The sequence below is a fragment of the Oncorhynchus nerka genome, linkage group LG4 (genome assembly GCF_034236695.1).
Source record: "Oncorhynchus nerka isolate Pitt River linkage group LG4, Oner_Uvic_2.0, whole genome shotgun sequence".
NCBI classification, from domain to species: domain Eukaryota; kingdom Metazoa; phylum Chordata; class Actinopteri; order Salmoniformes; family Salmonidae; genus Oncorhynchus; species Oncorhynchus nerka.
The window spans coordinates 41,674,535-41,695,508 of NC_088399.1; the positions used below are offsets into that span (position 1 = coordinate 41,674,535).

General features: G+C 39.6%; 1 long non-coding RNA gene across 2 annotated transcripts; it reads left to right on the forward strand.

Annotated features, from left to right (window-relative positions):
- Nucleotides 1–87: 87 nt before the first annotated feature.
- On the forward strand, nt 88–2,866 carry LOC115128925 (uncharacterized). 2 transcript variants are annotated; one of them, XR_003863567.2, is made up of 3 exons: nt 88–179; nt 963–2,643; nt 2,779–2,866. It is a non-coding gene; the product is annotated as an uncharacterized LOC115128925 (long non-coding RNA). The 2 variants fall into 2 exon arrangements; XR_010463777.1 differs by having other exon boundaries at nt 963–2,866.
- The last annotated feature ends 18,108 nt before the right edge of the window (nt 2,867–20,974 follow it).

Consider the following 20,974-nt stretch of genomic DNA (forward strand, 5'->3'; position numbering starts at 1 on the left):
GCGTTATGCTTATTTTGTCCAGCAGAGGGGGCTGCTCACTATATCATCTTCATTCACTCTTCTTCTACTAACTACTTGCTCGCGCTACTTTTAGAGAAAACTGATGTGGAAAACTCAGCCAAAAGCTAGCAAGTGTCAAGTGAATCGACAACATCACCACAAACGTCTTTTCAAGCCAGGTAAGTTACAATCATTTGAGATACTAACTAATGAGGTTATAATGTCACAATTGATTATATAGATAGATGCTTTATAAGGTTTTAAATAGGTTATGTTAGCTAACATTAGCTATGTCGACTAAGTTATCTAGTTAGGTTAGCTAGCTACTGTCATAGTAGCTAGATTAAACGTTTGTAGATTACAATAAGTAGTGTGAAAATATATTTGGACATTTTCATGGATAAGATTAGCATAATGTTTCCTGTTAGAGAGTGGAGAGGAAGGAGAGGACAAAGACTGGATAGGAAGAAGAGTGAAAGAGAAAGAGGAGGAAAGGTAAAGATATGATTACAGAGACTGCCAATGTATTATTCCAACCAATGTTTTTGAGATAAAATACAAAAATGAGGCATGCAATGGGAATCTTTATCTAATTTTATCTAATAGTGTACTATTTATTATTAAAGATTGGAGAAGGAAAGATTAAGGGAGTAAAAAGAGTGAAGCGAGGAGAGTGTGGAAGAGTGAGGTGGAAAGGTAAAGAGAAGGAAAGGAAAAAAGAGCAGGAAGAGGAGTGAAGAAAAGAGGATGAGAAAGATTGGAGGAGAAGAAAAAGTTAAGAGAGTAAGAAGAGTGACACAAGGAGAGTGAAGAAGCGCAGACATAGGAGGTACAATGGCTCATTCCAAGAAACTGAAATGCCATTTTAATGACAACATGAGAAAATGTCCATTTATACGCTCAGGTCAAGACGATAGAATGGTTAACTGCACCCTTTGTAATTCCTCTTTTTCAATTGGCAGCGGGGGAAGAATGGCAGTGGTAGAACATCAACAGACAAAAAAGCATAAAGCCTCTCTGATTGGCCGTGTTGGTATGCTCTCTTTCACCACATTCTTCAAGAAGGTAGAGCCTTCCCAAGAAGGAGGAGGGATGTCTTTGCATACCACACTATGCAACACAATCATAGTTACAGATCTCTGGGCTGCACAGCACAACTGACACGGAAGCTTTATGAGCCGAAGTTTACATGTGCTAGGACAAAATGTGAAGCCATAGCGAGTAACGTGTTTACACCATGGCTAACTACTTTGGTAACACAGGACCTAGACCAGGTTGAATTTGTGTCCCTGTCCATTGATGCGTCCAATCATGGACATGTAAAGCTGCTGCCAATACTAGTCAGATATTGTAAGATATATGATGGCAACACATCCGTGGAAACAAACCTGCTTGATTTTGTTGAATTGCAAGGAGAAATAGCCGAGGAAATTGCTGCTGAGGTCCTGGTGTTCATCCAAAAATGAAACCTGGAAAACAAAGTCGTGGCATTCTCTGCCGACAACACAAATACCAACTTTGGAGGACTGAATAGGCTGGGGAGGGTCAATGTCCATACCAAAGTTAAAAATGCTCTGAAATGGGAGGTGATTAGATTAGGTTGTCCTGCCCGCATCATTCATAACACGGCCAGAACAGATTTGGATATGATTCCCCTTGATGATGAGTACCTGCTCACAAAGATATTTGGATATTTGTATAGAAAGACTGAAGAGCTTTTTTTTAGGACACAGAAATGTTCGCTGGCTGTCCATGTTCCCGGCTCTAGAAAGAGTGCTGAAAATGTATGTGCCATGGAAATCCTTTTTTCTTTCTGAAGACAAATACCCTGTTGTCCTGCAAACAATGTTCGAAGATCCACCGACTGAATTTTGGCCTTTGTCCATGGAAACCTGACCTATTCAGTGACACAATCAAGATGCTTGAAGGCCAGGACCGCTGTGCTGTGGAGTCAGCTGCAATTCTGAGAAACATTAAGGCAAAATTGACTGCAAGACGTGATGACAACTTCATTCCAGTTTTAGTCAGAGGACTTCTGAGAGAGCTGGAGGAAAATGGAGCCAAGTCTAAAGACAGCTTTCTCAAAACATCCCAATCATTCTTCACTACGGCTGTGAACTACTTGCAAGCATGGGAAAAGCACACAGATAATCTAAAAGATTTACATTGTCTCCTTTTTAAAAAGGCAACCTCAGCGTGAAGAGATCCAGAAGGCAGCAGGCACACTGCAGGAAAAATGCCCCAATGTGGCCATCAATGAGGATGCATTGTTTGACAAGGTTACTGGCCAGCAAAAGTTCCTAAAGGGAGGATTGCTTGAAGAATGGAAAACATCTGAGACATAGCTTAGTCAGAGATGGAGCACGATGGTTACCCACTTCAAAGAGAACAACATCCCACACACTAACCTGGCTAGATTAGCGTCTGTTGTCATGTGCTTACCTGGAAGTTGTACACCAGTTGAGAGAGTGTTCTCCAAATGAATGATCTATGGACAGCAGCAAGAAATAGGTTCCTACCATCAAGGCTATGCTTATTGTGAATATAAACTTCAACCTCCTCTGCCAGGAGTTCATGGAGAAGCTGGCCAAAGACATAGCAATCCTGAAGAAGATACATTCTGCTGAGAAATATTCAGATTAGGTTGGTATAAGTATATTATGTAGTTACCAATCTCATTTTATTTCTTTATTTTGTTAAGTATTTCACATATACTATTGTCTGGTTTTTTTTTTCTTCAATTTTGCTCATGTTCTCTTCTGTTCTTATTCTACCCAGACTACCAGGACCACTGAATGGCTGTTCAGATTGGACAGTTCTGTCTTGTCTGTAATGTTTCTGTAATAAAGTAGTTTTTTCTACCACAGTGTGCCTGTTAGACTAAATACATGAAACCGGAATTGTCCCCCTTTTTTTATTTCATAGATAATAACATTGGATATTTTAATGATATATTGACCGCCGAACTGGAAATGTCCCCGGTTTTAATGTCAGAAATCTGGTCACCTTAACCTAACTCCTAAACTTAACTGTAACCCTAGCCTAGTTAACGTTAGCGAGCTAGCTAATGTTAGCCACCTAGCTAGAATTCGACATATCATACGATTTCCAAATTCGTAACATATTGTACATTTAGCAAATTCTTATTATATTGCACATTTAGCAAATTCGTAACATATACAGTACCAACAAAAAATGTGGACACACCTACTCATTCAAGGGGTTTTCTTTATTCTACTATTTTCTACATTGTAGAATAAAATTGAAGACATTAAAACAATGAAATAACACATGGAATCATGTAGTAACCAAAAAAGTGTTAACAAATCAAAGTAGCCACCCTTTGTGCAAAGCTGTCATAAAGGCAATCTCGGCATTCTCTCAACCAGTTTCACCTGGAATGATTTTCCAACAGCCTTGAAGGAGTTCCCACATATGATGAGCACTTGTTGGCTACTTATTCTTCACTCTGTGGTCCAACTCATCTCAAATCATCTCAATTGGGTTGAGGTCAGGTGATTGTGGAGGCTAGGCCATCTGATGCAGCACTCCTTCACTCTCCTTGGTTAAATTGTCCTGTTGAAAAAGCGAAACCAGATCGGATGGCGTATCGCTACAGAATTTTGTGGTAGCCATGCTGGTTAAGTGTGCCTTGAATTCTAAATAAATCATTGACAGTGTCACCAGCAAAGCACCATCAAACCTCCTCCGTGCTTCACGCTGGGAACCACACATGCAGAGATCATCTGTTCACCTACTCAGCGTCTCACAAAGACACGACGGTTGGAACCAAAAATGCCAAATTTGTATTCAACAGACCAAAGGACAGATTTCCACCAGTCTAATTTCCATTGGCCGTGTTTCTTGGCCCAAGCAAGTCTCTTCTTATTATTTGTGTCCATTAGTAGTAGTTTATTTGCAGCAAGTCGACCATGAAGGCCTGATTGACGCAGTCCCCTTTGAACAGTTGATGTTGAGATGTGTCTGTTACTTGAACTCAGTGAAGCATTTATTTGGGCAGCAATCTAAGGTGCAGTTATTCGAATGAACGTATCCTCTGCAGTGGAGGTAACTTTGGGTCTTCCTTTCCTGTGGCGGTCCTCATGAGAGCCAGTTTCATCATAGCGCTTGATGGTTTTTGCGACTGTACTTGAAGAAACTTTAAAAGTTCTTGAAATGTTCCAGATTGACTGACCTTCATGTAATGAGGGACTGTTATTTCTCTTTGCTTTTTTGAGCTGTTCTTTCCATAATATGGACTTGGCATTTTACCAAATAGGCTACAGTATCTTCTGTATACCTTGTCACAATACAACTGATTGGCTCAAATGCATTAAGAAGGAAAGAAATTCCACAAATTCACTTTTAAGAAGGCACACCTGTTAATTGAAATGCATTGGAGGTGCCTACCTCATGAAGCTGGTTGAGAGAATGCCAAGACTGGGGCAAAGCTGTCATCAAGGTAAAGGGTAGCTACTTTGAAGAATCTCAAATATAAAATATATTTTGATTTGTTTAACACTTTTTGGGTTACTACATGATTCCATATGTGTTATTTCTTATTTTTGATGTCTTCACTATTATTCTGCAATGTAGAAAATAGTCAAATACAGAAAAACCCTTGAATGAGTAGGTGTGTCCAAACTTTTGACTGGTACTGTATTACGAGTTGTAATACGTAACATATCATACGTAATAGGTCATGGACATCCACAAATTAATAACATAACATACTATATGAAGTATCTCAGATTTACATACAGAATAATACAAAATGCTCTGAGACCAGGTTGAAACCAGGAAAATAGAAAGCAGAAAAAATTAAGAAACTGAAAATAGAAGAAAAAGAGGACCATGGGGGATTACAGAGGAAGTACTAATAAAGTTTCAGGCTTTTTTAAATGGCCAAATAATTGCCCAAAATAACGTCATGAGTAAAGACAACATAAATAGGCCCCAGTTGAAGGATTGGTGAGTAAAACACTTCTTCACATTGTTATCTAGACAGAGTAGGCTATTGGGGTGGTTGAGACTTGGACTGACTGATTACTTGTTACTTGACTATTTGGGGTGAAATATGCAGTAGCCATTATAGCCTACATAAACGTATGTTACCACTATTGAGTTTTTCAGTGAAACCACAATGTTTTCTATTACTCAAGCTTCACACTACAAAATGCACTGTCACAGTGAATGAGGGAACTGTGGTGACCTTGACATGCTGCAGTCATCATTCACAATGCATCATCTTTGGAACAGATACAAGATGCACTTGTAGGATAGTTTATGAAATAAACTATTAACCCCCTTATACCATATTTTATTTTAGAAGGATTTACAATAGATGTGAAGTGTTTCACAAAATTTAATTCGTTTTTTATTCTTTAGTAATAGGGAGAGCAAAAATATACCACACTTTTCTCTGTATTCTCTGTTTCAACATGTATTTATTGAAGGATACCACATGGTGGCAGCAGTTATTTAACTATAGAAAGCATTTTCTGGAACCCATCTCACCAAATGACTGAAAAGTAATTACATGTACAGTAGATGGCATTGTTGGACCCTCAGCCATTTTCACAGAGGCACACTGGGTTTTGTGTATGTATTTTATGCCTTATAAAGACATTGTTTATTATACAAGAGCACTATACATACAGTATGTTGCGTTATAAGCATGTGGGCTATAGTTACACTGTTGTATCACGCCTCCGTTAGTGTCAAATAGAAAGCAGTGTGTGGGTTTTACATAATGGCTACTGATGCTGATGGTTTTAGTCACTGACACATCAATGATCATTCATGGCAGTTTAAACAGACACTTTTTTCTTATGCACATTAACAAATATTAAATGAATGAGTCTAGCTGCCACTTAACTAAGGAACAGGTGCACACTAAGTGCCATGGTGTGTCTAGTGTATTTGGCAACAGTTAGCCCACAGGGAAAGGTAAGATTGTAATTCTGTATGAAGGAGATTTTGAACTATTTTTAAAAATACATGCATGTTGAATGTAGATGGGGAAATGTTGTACAGACAGCAAATAACCAATCCAAACCTGCCACAGAGCGTGAGTGCATTGTAAATGTTGTGCTTCTGACAAGATAGTGAGCAGGCAGAGTTATCTAGAATCTCATACACTTGTATTTACTTGAAATTAAAAAGCCAATCTAAGAAAATCTGAAAGCTCAATAGTGGGAGCTATTACACAATGTCACGGTTCTGAGATTACAGCCTGGCTCAAGACTGCAATCCCCTCAGCCGACAGGCACCCAACACTGACACCTCCGTGGTTGCTTAATAACAGAAAGTTTACAAATCCATATTTTCACCATCTCCCATCTCATTCTGAGACAGAGGCTGATGTCTTATTGCAATATGGTACATAATAATAAAATGCAGGATGACAGGATCTTTATAATAAGCTCGCTATACTTTATTAGCTAGACTCAGGCATGTTCCTGTCTCAGGCCATGAAGAACTGCAATGACCTCATGATTGGTCTTAACCAATCATAGCACAGTATGTTATGCAGGAGAATGTAAGCAATAGTAATTCAGTATGCAAGCACGTATGAATTTTACAGTGGGTTAACGTTTAAATATTTAGCTCCTATGTCCGTTTGAACAGGTTCGTTATTATATTCCTCAGTCATTTATGGATGCCCCCCCTGTTGGCAAATGGCTTTTTAAATTAGCCTGTACTCTCAGTGGAACACAGAACACATTAGAGGGGGCAGGTCAAAGAGTGGAGAGTATCACTGAATGAAAAGGCACATTTACGGGTCGAACAATCCGGTGCACTTTTCCAAAAACATGCCATTTCTGAAAATTTGTGGCAAGTGTCCAGCTGTGTACGGCATCGGAAACATGTCTCCAATAACGGACCACTTTTGTGCGAGGACCTGGATGGGCGTGTATATACCCGGAAACAGTTTTTGGGCTAGACGTGCCGCTAGCGCCCCACCTCGACAACATCTGGTGAAATTGCAGAGTGCGAAATTCAAAATACAAAAATTGTAATATTAAACATTCATGAAAATACAATTGTCTTACATCGTTTAAAAGCTTAACTTGTTAATCCAGCCGCTTTGTCCGATTTCAAAATGGCTTTACGGCGAAAGCATACCATGCGATTATCTGAGAACAGCACCCCGCATACAAAAGCATTCAACATTTTCCAAACCAGTAGAGGCATCACAAAAGTCAGAAATAACGATAAAATAAATCACTTACCTTTGAAGATCTTCCTCTGTTTGCAATCCCAAGGGTTCCAGCTACATAACAAATGGTTGTTTTGTTCGATAAAGTCCTTCTTTATATCTAAAAAAAAGTCAGTTTAGTGGGCGCTCTTGATTCAGTAATCCACCTGTTCCTCTCGTTCAAAATTCATACAAAGGACTCCCAAAACTTACCAATAAACTTCGTCCAAACAAGTCAAACAATGTTTCTAATCAATCCTCAGGTACCCTAATATGTAAATAAACGATCAAATTTAAGACGGAGAATAGTGTGTTCAATACCGGAGATAAATAACGAAGTGCGCACACCCTCATCCACGCGCGCCACAAGACTAGAGTCAAAATGAGAGCCACCTAGGAAAACAACAAATTCTAGCTAATTTTTCAAAAAACAAGCCTGAAACCCTTTCTAAAGACTGCAGTTCCTATGGCTTCCACTAGATGTCAGCAATCTGGGAGGATTTCCTTTGATTTTCCCATAGACAGCCATTTCAATGGGTGGTCACCTAAAAGAAAAACACATTCCGGATGGATTCTCCTCGGGTTTTCGCCTGCCATATCAGTTCTGTTACAGACATTATTTTAACAGTTTTAGAAACTTCAGTGTTTTATATCCAATACTACCAATTATATGCATATCCTAGTTTCTGGGCCTGAGTAACAGGCAGTTTACTTTGGGCACCTCAGTCATCTAAACTTCCAAATACTGCCCCCTATCCATAAGAAGTTGAGTAAATCCCTGAAAAGACCACACATGTCCACCCACTACCAGGACATATCTTGAAATTCCAGTGCACGTTTTAACGTCATTTGCATTACATCTCCATCCACGTCTGCCCACATCTCTCCAATAAATGTCAGTCAATTACTGTGCGAATGCTCAAGGCTGCGCATGCTTATTCACCCCCACTGAATGCTAGTCACTGCTAGCTTGCCTTAGTGGCTGTCACTGGTATATTAAATACACAATGAATTATTGAATGCATTAATTACAGTGAATTATGAATAAAGGAATAATTGTTATTTTATTTTAGTATTATTAAAATCCCATATCAGGGTTCCTACACCTTTTCAGATTTTTTTTCCCACCCCACCCCATCAAGGTTTCCCAGCATCTCACGACATCGCTATACTATGCTATCGCTAAACATCTCTTATTTCCTTGAATAAAACATACAAATCCACTTAATCACTTCTTGAAGGATGATAATTTAGGCTAAGCAGGGCCTGAAACTAAAGTATCCAACATGGAGACATGACCTGGGCCAAGCTGGACGACTTCTGCCAGTACTCTGCTTTAGGACTGACCACAATTAGTTGACTGGTCGATTGTTTGGTCGTTAGGCTGTTGGTCGAACGAGATTATATATATTATTATATTTGCGCCCATCTCAGTGAACTAATCCATTGCGGAGGCCTAGACTAAATGCCAATTTATGCTTGATCCGAAAATGTGGTCGGAGGCTCCATATGGAGGTTGTGACGCAATTGTGGAGCCTCCAGAGGCATGAAGAGACCAAATCGAGCTCTGTACCACATTGCCATGTGCCTCCCAAATGTTGTAACAATGCGGAGGGCTCTGTATAGCTTCGCATTGACATGCTTGTTTGACGGTAGGTGGGAGGGTAGTGGTTGGTAATGTTCTCTAGTTGCGCCGTGATTGGCTGTGTTCTGTCACTCTTGGGGATACTACGTCACCGCCAAATCTAAGGAAGAGCTCGAAACACTCCCTTGAGTGCTGCCAATGGATTACAATAGAAGTGCCCATCCAAGAAGGCTCAAGGTCATTGGCCACAAATAAAATGACATCAAATCACGTTATATCTACAACAGCTTTCATTGGACTGATCATGTCAACATCATACTTTCAAAATCTTAGCTGGCAAGCTATCAGTCATCATTATGAATCAAGTCGACAATCTCCTTTTTAATCCTTGTCATATGAAGAGAAATTATAGATGAAATATATCGGTGCTCATCGGCCATTGGACAAAAACATTACACAACAAGTTGGAAATCGCAATTCAACAGTGAGTGGTCTGGAAGGAATCAGTGGCTAACCTCAATCATTGAAAAGCAATCACTAGCTTGCTATTCAGTGGAGTGGGTGTGTGGTCCCAAGTCTGGGTTTAAGGGTCTCTTTTCCAAGTTTAAAAGGATAGGCATTCAACATTGGCCAAGGTGTCAATCCAGCATGACTTCTGCTGTGCTCAAAACTACTGGAAACTCAGAACTGAGTGGGATTCTGTCGCTGTACATTTCAAAAGTGCTGACCAAATAGTGACTTCATCCACTTATCCACTCTTCGTGCCCTTATGCTATAGTTTGTACATCTCAATTGTCCGTAGAAACCACATTTTTTTATCAAGTCAGCCATATCAGCTATGTTTTTTTAAGAGGCAGTAAATGAGGTTGAATGAACTGTTTTGCTGCCAGACAAGGCTCTGCTGATACCCATGTGTAACGGTAGTAAGGGTTTGGGACTGCTGTTGGGACAGCTTTATGTAGGCCCTAACAGTGTGTGGGCACCTTTTTTCACCGTTAAAGTGCAATTCATGTATTGTTCAGTGTTGCGTTGTGTAGTGGGTTTGCTGGCATGCATCTAAAAAAACATTTTAGATGCTAAAATCACCACTGCTCCCACAAATTTGCCCACATTCATTGTTTCACAACTTGTGTGAATTGTTTGCGTTTGATAGTTTGTGTATTACATATATCACCAGTAGTACATTTACTGTTAATTCTTATCATTTCTAATCTACAATGTTTGTTAAATTGGTTACTGTAATTATTTGAATGCATTCAATATTATTATTCCAGTCTTCCCGTTCTCATTGTCTGAGTGGACACATTGTTTGCAGAGTGCACAACCTATGCTACACTTGTGAGAAACACGTTTTGGTTTATTTCATTCCATTTAAAAGTTTTGTGAATTTAGTCATTTTCTTTTGTTTGGAGCGCTCCTGTCAATGTTGAGTAAGAACGCATAGAAATAGGCCTATTGGCTACTTGAGAAATCTTTCCAGCTTTTTGACTTTTGATAACAACTCCGCGTGAAAGCGAAAAATGTCATGCTCTGATCCAGTGGAAACGTCGTAAAATAGGCCTACCTGATTACTTCTTATCAGTGCTTGACTTGGACTGAAATATGTTCCGGTACTCATTTGCGGTGCAGATACTGTTTATATTTAGGTGCAGGAGCTCCACAATACTTTTGAGCTAATATTCAGGAGCTCAAGCAGTAGAACAGGGCACAGAATTTGTTTATACAATGTTGCAAGTTCGCTAGCTCAGGGTTGGACCCAACTTAATAGTTGATACAATGTTTCAAGTTTGTTGCTGACAGGACATGTGTAGACAATGTGATTTATAGGATGTACATTTTTTTCAAATCAAATCAAATTGATTTATATAGCCCTTCTTAGATCAGCTGACATCTAAGTGCTGTACAGAAACCCAGCCTAAAACCCCAAACAGGTGTAGAAGCACGGTGGCTAGGAAAAACTCCCTAGAAAGGCCAAAACCTAGGAAGAAACCTAGAGAGGAACCAGGCTATGAGGGGTGGCCAGTCGTCTTCTGGCTGTGCCGGGTGGAGATTATAACAGAACATGGCCAAGATGTTCAAATGTTCATAAATGACCAGCATGGTCAATTAATAATAATCACAGTAGTTGTCGAGGGTGCAACAGGTCAGCACCTCTACCGCTCCTGCTGTCTCTAGAGAGTTGAAAACAGCAGGTCTGGGACAGGTAGCACGTTCGGTGAACAGGTCAGGATTCCATAGCCACAGGCAGAACAGTTGAAACTGGAGCAGCAGCACGTCCAGGTGGACTGGGGACAGCAAGGAGTGATCATGTCAGGTAGTCCTGAGGCATTGTCCTAAGGCTCAGGTCCTCTGAGAGAGAGAAAAGAAAGAAACGAGAGAATTAGAGATAGCATACTTAAATTCATACAGGACACTGGATAAGACAGGAGAAATAGGAGATATAACAGATTGACCCTAGCCCCCCGACACATAAACTACTGCAGAATAAATACTGGAGGATGAGACAAGAGGGGTCAGGAGACACTGGCCCCATCCGATGATATCCCATGGACAGGGCCAAAAAGGCAGGATATAACCCCACCCACTTTGCCAAAACACATTTTCTACCTGCAGGCTGTAATGTTTTTATTTGTTGGCTTTATGTAGGATTATTTATTTATTTATTTGCAACGGCAATAAAAGTTACTTTTAAGATTTTCATTTAGATTTTGATTAACCACATGACTGATTTTGAGATATGAAGACATTATTATAAATTAAATGCAACTGTTTCAAGAAAATGTGCATATGAAAACCATAACTCGCTCGCAGATTGGTATAAATGGTAAATTGGCATTCAACATGAGAAAGGTTGCCACGGCAACTTCAGGAGAGTAATGGCAGAATCTGTGAAAGCTAGCAGGAGCTGGAGGAGAATAGTTGGGTCAGGTTAAGTTTTTTTTCTTATTGTTATCTAGATCTCTGGTGCCCTCGTGATGCATTTGCCTTATTTCATCTAACCGTAAGCTTTAAGCATCAGACAAGCTCAATGCATATAGTTGATTTTATCAAAACACATAGGGTGACTGACCGGCAAAATTGTAAATGGTGTTTTTTTACATTGGATAAAAGTAGACACTCAGAGCTAGAAAATGGTATATCATACACTACAGTTGAGGAAAAATGGGAAAGTCATTCTGCTTTGAAAGTTGATAAACTTGTCACCTCACTTTGGAAAAAATGGCCTTTGAATGTTTTGGTACAACTACTTGAGAGCTCTCCTTTGTCTACACCCATTTGGAATTGTGTACACCGTCTTAAGCTTTAGGCCCACCCTTCTCTTTAACCTCTTTGGGCTAGGGGGCAGTATTTTGACGTCTGGATGAAAAGCGTGCCCAAAGTAAACTGGCTGTTACTCGGGCCCAGAAGCTAGGATATGCATATAATGGTAGATTTGGATAGAAAACACTCTAAAGTTTGTCTGTGAGTATAACAACTGATAGGGCAGGCGAAAACCTGGACGAACCATCCAGAAAAAAAAAGTTTCAGCCCACCACTGATTCCAATGGCTGTCATGTTTAATATGAAGGGAAAACCTCTCAGATTGTTGACATCTAGTGGAAGCCCTAGGAACTGCAGTCTTTAGAAAGAGTTTCAGGCTTGTTTTTGGAAAAATTAGAGAATTTGTAGTTTTTCTAAGTGGCTCCCATTTTGGCTGTAGTGTTTTCACGCACACACTTTGTTGTTTATCTCCGGCAAAGACAATAACGAATCTCCATCTTAAATTTGATCGTTATTTACATATTAGGGTACCTGAAGTTTGATTATAAATGTTGTTTGACTTGTTTGGAGAAGTTTATTGGTAACGTTTGGTATTCATTTTGTATGCATTTTGAAGGAGGGAGACCGGTGTATTATTGAATGAAGGGCGCCAGCTAAACTGAGTTTTTGGGGATATAAAAAAGGACTTTATCGAACAAAAGGACCATTTTTGATGTAGCTGGGACCTTTTGGAGTGCCAACAGAAGAAGATCTTCAAAGGTAAGGCATTTATTTTATCACTATTTCTGTATTAACAAGAAGTTAAGCTTTTTTCTGATGTATGACACTTGTATTTTCATGAATGTTAATTAAATATGACCATTTCTGTAATTTGAATTTCGCGCTCTGCAATTTCATCGGATGTTGTCGAGGTGGGTCGCTAGCGCCACGTCTAGCCCAAATTAAGGGTTGATCCAAGCGTTCTGTCCTAACAACAGCAGTCAAGCACCGAAGCTAACTGGCTAACGATGGCTAGCTTGCTAGCTACTTCCAGACACAAATGAGTGAACAGCTCACTTTGACCATTTTACTCACCCTAGCAGAGCTGGTTAAGCTGTTTTTATGTTTTCCAGAGCATTGTGACTGCAATTGTGCTACTGGCTACAATTTACGTTTTTTTGCCAATGCTTACTGACACCGGCCATATTCAATGGGTGTTGACTGTTCATAAATTCGTCAGTTATTCTGCGCTCTGGCACACTCAGATGGGAGTGCTCTGAAATCGGTCTGGATTGCCAAAGCGAATTTACCAGCTACACATATGAACAGTTGTTGTAGTGACATCATTAACATTCTATTGAAATGGTTACTTGCATAGTGGAGTCTTTTTTGTTAAGACATGTAGCTTGCTAGCTAAATAATGAACTATAATCCCAACTCATGACGTTCCTACCATGCATGAATCTGCAGGTAGCTAACCAACTAGGTTCAATGTTAGCTAGCTAACATTAGGCTGTAACGAGCAATGCAAATGGCTCTGAGATACGAATAATATTACTACACAGATCATACACGTAACGTTAGCTAGCGAGCCAGCCAGCTAAGCTTAGCTAGCTAGCTAACAGTACACTTTAACTTGAAATGAAAACAACTTCCTGACAACATTAGAAACATGTAATATCTGAAAATGTAGCTAGCTAGATTATCTTAACCATATACATGGATGGACATATCTCCATCTCTGTCACAGATGCCATGGTTGCCCTTAATTTTAAGATGTAATCGGGAGACAGGTCTTTTCTCCATCTCCGTAGCTATCATACTCTAATTCCACTGATTGCAAAACTCGGTCCTCTAGATATTGGAGAGCAACACTTACGCAGTTCTTCTATGCAATATATATTTTTTATAGCCACATTAGACAGGATTACCTACACATACTGAGCAACCCAAATAGACAGAAGTGTGCTACATGGCAGACCAATCTGAACTCATCTCTCCAGCCCACTCATTATCACAGGCAATCATGGATAGCGGGAAGGTTGCTGTCTTTCTCTGTGGCTAAATCAATTTTCACCTAAAACTGCCTGTAGCTCAGGACCTGAAGCAAGGATATGCATATTCTTGATACCATTTGAAAGGAAACACTTTGAAGTGTGTGTAAATTAATGTATATTTCCTTTTTGTTCCATCTTTGAAATGCAAGAGAAAGGCCATCACATAATATTGCAGATTAGGCGCAATTTAGATTTTGAGCAGTGTGTGTGAAAAGTTTCAGATTAATCCAGTGAAGCATGGCAGTACTGGACAATATTTTGTATCAAGTCTGCCCAAATGTTTCCCGAATAGGTCAATTGATAAGTACATAACTATAGAGAACATACAAAAATGATATGGTAATACAACATTTAAGTTTAAACACATACATGATGGATCATTAGCTTATACACTAACTTTCACACATCTAGATGGCCGGGCGAGGACAGCAGAGGTTCAAACTAGAATCCAAGCGCTCTCAACCGTGCCTCTAGAAGCAAAAAAATGGAGAAAACAACAGAACACAGTAAACAAATGCATCAGTCTCAAGTCATGCATGTTCATAAAATTCAAGTCTGAACTTTCAAGCCCCACCAACCCCAGATTGAGAGATAATAATGAGGAATTCCAACCTTTGACATATATCACTCTGGCCTTTATGGTAGTTCACCCAAACAACTTTTGATATCTTGTGGAACTACTGAGATTATTGGACTATTTTGAAAACAAAAGCTGAAAGGGGCTCCACATGCCTTTGGCTCTGCACTGGATGTATTACCCACAAACACCTACCAAAAGGTCATTATAATCAAACAAGATATGCAAAAAGTTATGCATATGATACTGGCAGTGCACATAGCTACAGGCATGTAGACTAGAGTAGTAAACATAATTTTTTCCAAAACTTGTACCTAGCTTATGATTTCTGCTATTTTCAGTAAAACCGTCAATATAGTTTTGATACAGAGGCAATTAGTGTTCCAACAAGTACACCAATCAATGATTATTAATGGAACGGGGGGCAATAGCAACGTCTGTTTTCATTCTTCTCTTGAGACTCAAATATATAACTTAAAAAATGTAATAGGGCCATGTGTGCACTTTGTATTCCTAAGACCAGGAGTAATAGACCTAGAGGTACACAGAAGCTACTTGCTCAGTTGGTAGAGTATGGCGCTTGCAAAACCAGGGTTTTGGGTTAGTTTCCCACGGCGGGACCAGTAAGAAATAGTACGAAAATGAATGCATTCACTTCTGTAAATCGCTCTGGATAAGAGCATCTGCTAAATTAATTAAATGTAAATGTACAAAAAGGCTTACCCGCTTTTTCCGCTGGCAACACTTCTTTGCATGTTTATCCAATATTGTGTCCCCTATGTTCTCATGTAAGCCTGAGACATATTCCCACCTCACATATTCATAATAGGTGGCACAAGACAGTGCAATGGGTATAAGCAAAAGGTACATTTTATGTTGTTGCTATCGAATGTAAAAAAAGGCATTAAACATAACTTTGAGAGTTTCACTCTTTTTCTCATTCATAAACAGCCTTGTCTAAGTACATGTGTATGCGGCTATCACACCCATGCATTGTGGGCAAAAACAGTACATATCATTCACTCTATTTATACAGTACTAATTGTACAAGCAAATTATATGAGTGTTGTGTATTAAATGTAATATAAAAATATGAACAGCTAGCTAGTAACAACACAAGCTAGCTAATAGGGGAAAATGTAGGCTAGCTAGCACCTGGCGCTGAGCTAGCTAACGTTTGTGTTTAGCAATTAGCATGTGACTAAGATTTGAAAAAATATGAAAAGTAAACTTTTAAAATACATAGAATTTGCATGGTTCATATGTACACATGTCATTACACTTAACATTTAAGAACCAAAATATTTATAACAGAAATAAAAATGACCCGAGACGCCATCTTGTTCTCATTAACTTAACTACATACAAAGTTAGCTAGCTTAGCTAGCTCACTCGTTTTTCACTTGGTCAAAACACTTAAATTATACATCAAAATGTCCAGAATACTCATAACAGTTTGATTTTGAGAACTAAAATATGCTTATAAATGTTACAAACCTGATAACAGGATAAATATGCAGATACCGAGAGTTGGCTTCTCTTCCAACACATGACGAAATAGGGAGTCACGCGCCTGTAGCCGTTGAACATTTACGTGACTTGCAAAGTCTGGAAATTTTCTGAAACTTGTTAATGCATAATTGGAAATTATCCCCGAAATTCCCGTATCACGCAAGTGTTTGTGAATACGCGGGAGTTTGCAGGAATGCGTAGGAAATTTCCACATACGACCGTGCACCTCAAATTTCATAGGAATATAGCAGATCCGATTTCACCCAGAAACTCAGCTTTTCACACCGTGTATGAGCTCTGAACAGATCCAACCTCGTGAAATCACGAGTTCATATTCTCGTTGCTCACAGTGCCTTTTATAAAGCACTCCTAACAAATTCCATGCAGTAACCTATTACTGGTATGGATATACACACTAAACACACCACCTGTCCGTAAAAACAAAACAAAAACGGAAAAGTCCCCAAAAGTGTCAAACAAATGGTGAAATGGACACAATAGTGGTTATAGTCAATATCTGGTGCCTTGTATTTTAACTTCATACATATGCATGACTGGTGTAGTTCGTACTTTAAATTGGTACCTTGAAGCCCGGAGAATAGTTTGACATGGTTTAATCCTCCTCTTGCAAATGGCTTCTGACAGCTGAGGGGAGCAGAGAACATTACAAGCTGCACAGGTCAATCAATTTTGAACATGTCATTCATTTTCTTATTTTTCGGGAAATGTCTTAGAGGTGCTGCCTGTTTAATACATAGTCAATTTGGTCTGATAAATGAGTGGTTTCACCTATTTGCTTTTGTGTCTGGCTCATGCACTAAATAATGTCCTATGTTTTGTATAATGAGAGAATGTGACATCATGCAAGAGAGAGGGGGGCAGTGTGTAACTGTTTTGCATGCACAAGGCTTTCACAGGAAAAGAAGTTGACAGGGCGCCGCAGCCCTGCCTCTAGCTCTCAGACAACAGCTGCTCAGAGAGAGAGGACATCCTGGGGGTGCCGAGGAACAGAACATCTCTCTCGTTATCTGTCTCTATCTCTCTCTGTCCTTTTCTGTCTCTCCCTCTCTCCTTCTCACTTCATCCCATACAGGCACAGGTGTGGTGTGAGACGCATGGAAAGTTGACCGATGGCCAGTTGTGAACGCCCAAAATGAGGCAGGTTGAGCAGATTGTTTTTTATAATTGAGGTCAAATCCTTTGTTTGTTGTTCAGAGTTGGGAAATAAATGTCTTGGAGAAATTTAATGAAGGTAATAATTCTGAGGCCTGAACATTTTCCAAATGGCCCGCCTAGCGAAGTAAAGGCTGCCTGTGTGAAAAGTTGTATGAGAACATTGGGATACTCTGAATGACCTAAAATGGTAAATCCCATATTAGTCTTTCACAGTCATGCCAACCCAAGCTGCACTGTCCACATGGGCTTATGGTGGGTCTACTATAGAAAAAGATGGATGAGGCTTTCAACTGAGTCAGAAATTCATAGGTTTCAGATTTTATTCAGATTCAGATTTTTATTTGCTAAACAAATGGCCACAGGATTGATACAAATAATAATTGTATCATTCTGCCAGGTAGGCATAGGCTACTTTGTAGCTAGTTGACATTTAATTGAGAAGATTTTGGGAAAGCCTTTCCATCTACCAGAAGACAGGCCTATTATTAGCATCACTATATTTTTTCTGTTGCTTAATTTTTTGATACCTGGACGTTTTACTTCATATTATGAGCCATGTCTTACCTTACTTTAAAATAGCAAAGACAAAATCCAACCAGGTTATGCAATAGTGCTGTAGTACAGTATAATTGTTGAGGGAAATCTTTTTTAAATACTTCCTCATATGTGCTCTTCTTTTGTATTGGTTTCCAAATCAACTTTCTGTCATTGTCTAGCAGCCAAAGGCATTATCGTAGTCATATAAGCAACCCGTGGTAGCTGTTCCATTTTTAGATACCCCCTCCCCTCTTTCTACATTTCCAACAGATATCTCCATACCCACTCACATGTGCGGTACACATTTTAGAACTGTTTTCCTGCAAATTGCATTTTGGAACATTCATGGGTAGACCTTCCGCCGTGTGCACATAGCTGAACTTAAAATGTGAAGAAATAATACTGTATCAACATTTTCAGCTAAACATTCTGATCTGTTCCATGAGCCTTATTAATTGATTCGGCGTATATCTCCACTACACTACTGTAATATGCATTAGTGGGGATTAGAATTAAGTATATGCAATGCTCACTGAAAAAAACTCTACTGTGTTGTGATATTGATAGGGGTTTTAGGCTTGCAAATGTAATACGAGGAACGCTGCAATCGCAATGTAAGCATCTCAGCTAACACAATTTATTCATCTCAGAATTTAAGCTGACTGTGTAAAGCCTATTAATATCTTAGAGATCCTGACGTGATAGAAAAATGTCGAGCTGTACTGGAACTTAAAAGTTACAAAATGACTTTCCCTCTAACCAGCCTGGGAGATCAGATTGAAAACTCATTAAAGGGTGAAGCCTGGAGTGTTAAATTACCTGATCACACTGGCCTCACTTCAAAGTAGTGACCAGAGCACTGAGCCATGACTGGTAACTGAATGAGTTGGGAGTAGGGGATGGGTAACGTTACAGTTATTAATGACTTTAACCTTCCAGTCACCCTCTAGAACATGATTGGACAGTGTTTGCAATCACGGTATCAGTGCTTACTACACAATGTACATGACTATCAATCATCTAATGTAAGCTGGGCTCCCGAGTGTCGCAGCGGTCTAAGGCACTGCATCTTAGTGCAAGAGGCATCACTACAGTCCCTGGTTCAAATCCAGGCTCTATCACATCCGGCTGTGATTGGGACTCCCATAGGGCGATGCACAATTGGCCCAGCGTTGTCTGGGTTTGGCCGGGGTAAGCCATCATTATAAATAAGAATTTGTTCTTAACTGACTTGCCTAGTTAAATAAAGTTTACTTTTTTTTTTAATTACTCACATAGGTTGTGTCTACACTTGACTCTTCAATACGAATGTTGCATTGAAAAGACATGATTAGATGCACAAAAGTCACTTTGTGTTCAGATCTGGCTGACCACTTCAGGAGGTGGTCAGGGATGCATTGTGTGTGGATTTCTCCTTAGTCTGGATGCTAGCAGGCTACTGAAAGCACATACAGTGGGCGACATCATCAGCACAAGTCTCCAGAAGATGTGTGTTTTGGAACCGATAGGCACCTTTTCATGATAACATTGGAGGAAATATGTCCCTAGCCTGTGAGGAACGTATTTGCTGGCCTCATAAATGCAAGCCACCTAGCTAATATTTAGAAGAATTTTTTTTTTCTTTGGCTAAAGTTATGCTAACCTGTTTGTAATCCCTTTTGCATTGCTTGCTAGCTTGCTGGCTAGCTGCAGAGGTTAGCTACTGTTTGTAGAATGCATACTGGTATTTGAATATAGAACGGTAAAAGGGAATCCGGACACGCTGTTGACACGGTAGACACATTTAAACGTAGGTGTAGATGCATAACTGGTTCGGAATTCCTTTATCAGATCTCAATTAACAGATTACTTAATTGTCAAGTCTAGACATGGCCATACAGGACATTTGACAGCTCAAAAACATCTCCGAATGTGATTATCTCAATGACAACTCAAACATAATACAGATTTAACATTAATAGTACATGAATATGATTACATAGGTATATCCAGATTTGTTTTTAATTATCTTAAATTAACAGTCTTCCTAAGGTTATCACTGGAATTTGTCAATGCAAATAGTTTGCCCAGTTAAACTCTATTCCTTACTAAAGAGTGAGGGAGAGAGAGAGGGCAAGGGAGGGTGAGATGAAAGATAGACAAATGAGAGAGAGATGGCGTAAGACAGCAGCAGACTCTCTGACCCTCTTCCCTGTGATTGAAATAGCAGGAAAATATCAGGTTTGACTATTCCAGGGTTTCCGGGGTGAAAGCAGTTAACTCAAACACACACGCACACACGTATGCACACACACACACAATGGCATTGATCTTGTTCTACATACTGCAGTTTTCCCCCATGGTACCCAGATGAGCTCTGCCTGACAAACTAGTGTTATCTCCATGCCAAATGAATTCACCTCGACAACAATATCCGAGGGGACTGGTTGGGGGATAAACAATGATTCATTTGATTGCTTGGAAATGCATTCATAGAAGGTTCATTATATACGTAGCCTACTATTTTCATGCTGTATTAGCCATAGTGTTGTGCAATAGCGCTGAAGTACAGTATGCTTGGCTTAGTCAGTAAGCAATATAATGTATAGGAATGACCTTCACAACCTAATGTACTATATGTAGGCAGCAAGGGGTTGATTTCCCTGCTCCGTCACATCAAAGAGGGAAAATGAAAATGACTCAATCCAAAGGCTGTTTGTGGTATACAGATGCATTTGCATGGTTCTACAGCTCGTTGCTCTCATTGCTCAGTGTCACAAAGGGAGAGAAAGAGATTCCATTAGGCTGTCAGCAATGGTCTCCTAACAATGGGATTAAATAGCTGCATTTTAAGAATGGCGGGTTTGTGAGAATGTCCTCAATGATGTGCAGAGGGAACCCACAGTGTGTAAAATATGACTCATGGTGGCTTGTGTACCTCTGTGTGCAGTAATGTACAGACGGATTAAACCTTCCTGGTATGTAAGCTGGCATATTTCATTCCATGCGTCATTGTTCATTTCCCATTTTATACAGAAAGGAATTGAATTCTTATAGGGCAAGGCAGACCTGGAGAAGCGTGATGTGGGAAAACAATTAGAAACTCATTT